The following is a 7,028-nucleotide window of genomic DNA, read 5'->3' as shown; positions in this document are numbered from 1 at the left end:
CCAGCAGAGAGTTTCTACAAAAAAATCTGTGCTTGACTGCATGTTCAGTTCAGTTCAGTCACTCAGTCGCGTCCGACTCTTTGCGACCCCATGAATCGCAGCACACCAGGCCTCCCTGTCCATCACCAATTCCTGGAGTTTGCTCAGACTCACGTCCATACAGTCAGTGATGCCATCCAGCCATCTCATCCTCTGTTGTCCGCTTCTCCTCCTGCTCCCAATCCCTCCCAGCATCAGGGTCTTTTCCAAAGAGTTAACTCTTCGCATGAGGTAGCCAAAGTACTGGAGTTTCAGCTTTAGCATCATTCCTTCCAAAGAAATCCCAGGGCTGATCTCCTTCAGAATGGATTGGTTGGATCTCCTTGCAGTCCAAGGGACTCTCAAGAGTCTTCTCCAACACCACAGTTCAAAAGCATCAATTCTTTGGTGCTCAGCCTTCTTCACAGTCCAACTCTCACATCTATACATGGGCACTGGAAAAACCATAGCCTTGACTAGACGGACCTTAGTCGGCAAAGTAATATCTCTGCTTTTGAATATGCTATCTAGGTTAGTCGTAACTTTTCTTCCAAGGAGTAAGCGTCTTTTAATTTCATGGCTGCAATCACCATCTGCAGTGATTTTGGAGCCCCCCAAAATAAAGTCTGACACTATTTCCACTGTTTCCCCATCTATTTCCCATGTAGTGATGGGACCAGATGCCATGATCTTTGTTTTCTGAATGTTGAGCTTTAAGCCAACTTTTTCACTCTCCTCTTTCACTTTCATCAAGAGGCTTTTAGTTCCTCTTCACTTTCTGCCTTAATGGTGGTGTCATCTGCATATCTGAGGTTATTGATATTTCTCCCAGCAAACTTGATTCCAGGTTGTGTTTCTTCCAGTCCAGCGTTTCTCATGATGTACTCTGCATATAAGTTAAATAAGCAGGGTGACAATATACAGCCTTGATGTACTCCTTTTCCTATTTGGAACCAGTCTGTTGTTTCATGTCCAGTTCTAACTGTTGCTTCCTGACCTGAGTATAGATTTCTCAGGAGGCAGGTCAGGTGGTCTGGTATTCCCATCTCTTTCAGAATTTTCCACGGTTTATTGTGATCCACACAGTCAAAGGCTTTGGCATAGTACTGCCCCCTTTACCAAAATCACATATGCTGTCCTTCCCCCCTGCCTCCTCAGAGCAGTCTCTCAGAGCTCTCTGAGGTGCTGTCTCCCAGGCTGCAATCCTTGCTTTGCCCCCAATAAAACTTGCCACTCTCATGTTGTGCGTATTTTTCAGTCAACAACAGTGTAAACTCTTCTAAGAGCATTTTGTTTGCTCCCTGCTCTTCTCTCATTACTGGGAACAGTGCCTAGCACATAGTAAGAGCTTGGTAAATATTTCTTAAATGAATTAATAAGTTATGTGAAATAAGCAATGTTACAACACCACATGGTTGGACTGCTACTATAGGTAAAAAAGGGAGAGGGAGATAATACATATAGAGTTGGCGTGGGCATACACGAACTCTGGAAACAGATTTGGGAGACGGAGGAAGTAAGCTCATACATTTTTATTGTATGCACTGTATGTTCTCAAGAAATAAAATATTGCCTGTCAGGTCAGTAAACAAAGGATCTAGCCACTAGATTTCAGGCAGTGAGCCCTGAGGGAACTCAGGGAGGAAATAGACTACCAGCCATCTAGCAGTCATCTTGAGGAATCTCAGGATGAGAAAACGCAGGATAAATACAGATAGCTGAAGTGCTGCAGATGGTGACTGCAGCCATGAAATTAAAAGACGCTGGTGATTGCAGCCATGAAATTAACAGACGGTTACTCCTTGGAAGAAAAGTTATGACCAACCTAGATAGGATATTCAGAAGCAGACACATTGCTTTGCCGACTAAGGTCCGTCTAGTCAAGGCTATGGTTTTTCCAGTGGTCATGTATGGATGTGAGAGTTGGACTGTGAAGAAGGCTGAGCACTGAAGAATTTATGCTTTTGAACTGTGATGTTGGAGAAGACTCTTGAGAGTCCCTTGGACTGCAAGGAGATCCAACCAGTCCATTCTGAAGGAGATCAGCCCTGGGATTTCTTTGGAAGGAATGACACTAAAGCTGAAACTCCAGTACTTTGGCCACCTCATGCAAAGAGTTAACTCATTGGAAAAGACTCTGATGCTGGGAAGGATTGGGGGCAGGAGGAGAAGGCTGGATGGCATCTTGGACTCGATGGACGTGAGTCTGAGTGAACTCCAGGAATTGGCGATGGACAGGGAGGACTGGCGTGCTGCTATTCATGGGGTCGCAAAGAGTAGACATGACTGAACTGAACTGAACTACTCTTTGGAAGGAAAGTTATGACCAACCTAGATAGGATATTCAAAAGCAGAGATATTACTTTGCCAACCAAGGTCTGTCTAGTCAAGGGTATGGTTTTTCCAGTGGTCATGTATGGATGTGAGAGTTGGACTGTGAAGAAAGCTGAGCATCGAAGAATTGATGCTTTTGAACTGTGGTTTTGGAGAAGACTCTTGAGAGTCCCTTGGACTGCAAGGAGATCCAACCAGTCCATCCTAAAGGAGACCAGTCCTGGGTGTTCATTAGAAGGTCTGATGCTGAAGCTGAAACTCCAGCACTTGGGCCACCTCATGTGAAGAGCTGACTCATTGGAAAAGACCCTGATGCTGGGAGGGATTGGGAGCAGGAGGAGAAGGGGACGACAGAGGATGAGATGGCTGGATGGCATCACCAACTCGATGGACATGAGTTTGGGTGAACTCCAGGAGTTGGTGATGGACAGGGAGGCCTGGCGTGCTGCCCTTCATGGGGTCGCAAAGAGTTGGACACGACTGAGCAACTGAACTGAACTGAAATGAACTGAAGTGATTATCAAAGGAATGGTTTCAGTTGCGCCTAGACTCTTGCACCTTCCCATACATAGGAAAGCACTAAATTCCTTAACTTGAGATACCTAGTTTTCTTTGACCAACAGTAACCTTTTGTTCTACCTAGCAGTTGTCGCAAAACCTCTAAATATCCCGGCTTCTCCCCTTGTTCTTTACAACAGTTTTCTCAGCATTTATCTGAGATGCTGCATCCCGGGCTTGGGCTTGAAGTTCCAAGAATGTCCGCCAAATAAAACAACTCTCAGCTTTTACGTTGTGCTTGTTTTTTTCAGTCGACATTCTTTTATGCGGTATTTTTAAAAATCAAATACATGGGCTACCTTTTCAAGCAATATATAGGAATATAAGTGATGAGATCATTCCACCCCCAAATATGCCACTTTGGCATAAGGATTATCTCCAGCTGAACACAACTGAGAAGTAGGTGCAGAAAAGCTCTCTGCCGTCCCCTAGAAATTTCCCTTTGTTCTTAACATCTGTGTCTCTTTTGCTGCCCTGTATGTAGGATCATCGTTACCGTCTTTCTAATTAAAATAAATTAATGTTTAAAAAATTTCCCTTCGTGGAGGTGTCCCTAATCTCCTCTCTACCAGGAAGAGCAAAAGTTAATCACAGGAGAGACAACTCTAGATAAACTCTTATCAGTGAGAGGAACAAAAACAAACCTGACTGAAACAATCCTTATCTTCCTTTAGTTTCAGCTGCATATTTACTTTCCCATAGGTTGCCACTTTTTAAAAGCCATAAACCCTTATCCTTTGTCTAATCACTTCTCTACAAATTTAAAATGTAAGGCTCCACAGGCTTCACTGGCCCAATCACAGAGCCTCAAAGGGGAAGGGGAAATTTTTCCTCTGCTTTGCATAACGGTGAGCCCCTCCATCCCAGAAGAGATGTTGCTGAAGGATTCTAACAGGAAGGGGGAAAGTAGAATATGATCTCAAAGATCCCTTGATCTCGGAGAGGCTGTGGTGAGTGGTGGCTTGAAGCCAGATCTAAGTTCCCTGCCCAGGAACTGAATCTCCTTTGCCTGGAAGAAAAGCAGGAATCCTAACCACTAGACCATCAGGGGCGAGAGGCTAGAAGCAAAATTACCCTGGCCCTTGTGCCCACTGAAAAACGCCATTTCTCAAGAAGGCAGAAACTGTAAAAACAATTACAAAGTTTATCATTAATAATACAGTACAAGTAGGAGAGCACACAGGCAGAGAAACAGTTTGTTAACAGAAGCGAGGCACCCCTGAAGAGAAAGGTGTGGGCGTGCCCCTAGTAAGGAGGAGCAGGAAAGAGGGGGTTGGTGTTGTTCAGCTGCCTAGTCGTGTCCCACTCTTCCAGACCCCACGGACTGCAGCACGCCAGGCTTCCCTGTCCCTCACCAGCTCCCGGAGTTTGCCCAAGTTCATGTCCATTACACTGGTGATGCCATGCAGCCATCTCATCCTCTGTTGCCCTCTTCTTCTGCCATCAATCCTTCCCAGCATCGGGGTCTTTCCCTAGTAAGGAGGAGCAGTAAAGAGGGGGTTAATTTCACTCAAATAGGGCAGTTCTTCCGGTTCTTTGTTTACCATTGGCCAATTATCTGGCTTCTTTTTTCACACCTGACCTGTCCTAGGACCCTCACTAACATGCGTGTGCAACTTTTTTTCCAAGATGGATTCCAGAGAAGGGGCTTTGGCATCGAGTAAGCCCTGGGAGTTGGTGATGGACAGGGAAGCCCGGTGTGCTGCAGTCCATGGGGTCCCAAAGAGTCAGACGTGACTGACCGACTGAACTGAACTATGGGGTGGTGCCCCCTCTTTTTTGACCCCCAAGGAGTCTTTCTGCGCATGTGCAGCATTTCCCTTGCCCCCAGGAGGGGACATATGTGACCTTTTTATCTTTTTCTCAAACAGGGTTTAGCCCCTTTTTGTCCTACCATAACTGTTATCCTCAAATGTCCACAGGAAACAAAGCCTGGTCATTTATCCTGTTTCTGTTTCTATTTCTATTTTGAAGTGCAAGTAGGAGGCTTATTATAAATGCCTAACCTGGAGCCCACCTACTTCCTGTCTCAGGAAATGCAAACAGGAGGCTAGTTTGTCTGGCCTAAAGCCCATCTATCTCCTGCCTCACCCTCTCCCCCACCTTTGCCACCTAGATGAAGCACATTTAAATGTTTAGGGTCAGAAACTAAGGTCTGTTTAGTCAAGGCTATGGTTTTTCCTGTGGTCATGTATGGATGTGAGAGCTGGACTGTGAAGAAGGCTGAGCACCGAAGAATTGATGCTTTTGAACTGTGGTGTTGGAGAAGACTCTTGAGAGTCCCTTGGACTGCAAGGAGATCCAACCAATCCATTCTGAAGGAGATCAGCCCTGGGATTTCTTTGGAAAGAATGATGTTAAAGCTGAAACTCCAGTACTTTGGCCTCCTCATGTGAAGAGTTGACTCATTGGAAAAAACTCTGATGCTGGAGGGATTGAGGGCAGTAGGAGAAGGGGACGACAGAGGATGAGATGGCTGGATGGCATCACTGACTCGATGGACATGAGTCTGAGTGAACTCCAGGAGTTGGTGATGGACAGGGAGGCCTGGTGTGCTGCGATTCATAGGGTTGCAAAGAGTCAGACAGCGACTGAACTGAACTGAACTGAGGGTCAGAAACATGGAGAGATGGGTAGGGTCCCACATGGGAAGACTAATGCTTACAGGTCAGAAAGTGAAAAAAGCTTCAGTGGCTGGCTAGACCCAATGTTCCTCACTGAACATAAACAAGTGCTCACAGAATATAAGCAAATATCAGACAAGGTCACTCTGTATTTGGAGCAAGACATAGACAAGGAAGGCTACTTTGGAACCACAAATATGACTCAACATTCTCCTCTAACAGGAGTGGTCCTGCTTCGTTTTCAAAGGCAACTCTAGCCTGGCTTGAATTCTCCTTCCTTCTGGATAAAATTTATTAAGATACCTAGTTTCTGAATTGTCCTTGCTTCTTGGTGGTGGTTTAGGTGGTTTAGTCGCTAAGTCATGCCTGACTCTTGGGACCTCATGGGCTGGAGCCCACCAGGCTCCTCTGTCCATGGGATTTTCCAGGCAAGAATACTGGAGTGGGTTGCCATTTCCTTCTCCAGGGGATCTTCTGACCTAGGAATTGAACCCAGGTATCCTGCATTGAAGGTGGACTCCTGCACTGCAGGCAGATTTTTTACCGACTGAGCTACAGAGGTAAGCCCTTGCTTCTTAATTGTGTCCAATTCAAAAATGTTCTTCACTTCCTTAAGCCCCTCGTTAGCAGAAACCAGCACAAACCCAAATTCTACAATAAGCTCTTCTCAACTCCCTCTTACTAAGATACCTTGTGGCTTCTCTTAATGCATTGTCCCTTCAAACAAGAATTCTCTATGCAAGAATCCTGGAGTGGGTTGCCATTCCTTTCTCCAGGGGATCTTCCCAACCCAAGGATTGAACCCTGGTCTCCTGCATGGCAAGCTGATTGTTTACCATCTGAGCCACCAGGGAAGCCCTGAAACAAGCTAAGTAACTCTACTCTTTTTTGACTGTGGGCATGTTCCTGGTAGAATCTGATCATGGCTTTATCACAGTTTTAGTTTTTTCCTGCCCAGTCCAATGATGCCCAGACAGAGAGAAGCAAGGATTTTAAGGGCTACCTGGAAGGTTCCATGGTCCTGAAACAACCTGACTTGGGGAGGTAGTTTGCAGTGCAGAAAGAGAAAGAGGCTGAGGCAGGAATTAGGAAAGCTTGAGTAATTCTTCCTCTGCCATCAACCCTTTCTGTGACTTTAGGCAAATCATTTCACTTTCTTTTTCCATTTTTTGTACAAGAAAAGATTAGAATCTACGTCTAAGACTTCTTCCAACCTGAGTATTTTAGGATCCAAGCCCTACAGGTTCTCATACTCCCAGGTAAAAGTTCCCCTGCTCTAGTTATTTGTATAACACTGTCATCATTATTGTCATATCTACATACCACTGATTCTGTTCAGTTTGGAAGTTATTTTTTCTAATTTTTTTCTTTAAATGCACTCAACTTATACTTCAATTTACAAAGGAAAATTTACACCATTACTTGCAGGGAAATCAAGTATTGCTTGGTAGAAGTGGAAGCATTTCTACAAACACATACATACACACACCCTAA

Source organism: Ovis aries, chromosome 13 (assembly GCF_016772045.2).
Source record: "Ovis aries strain OAR_USU_Benz2616 breed Rambouillet chromosome 13, ARS-UI_Ramb_v3.0, whole genome shotgun sequence".
NCBI classification, from domain to species: domain Eukaryota; kingdom Metazoa; phylum Chordata; class Mammalia; order Artiodactyla; family Bovidae; genus Ovis; species Ovis aries.
The sequence above is the reverse complement of the archived record's forward strand: the minus strand, read 5'-3'. Positions refer to the sequence as shown.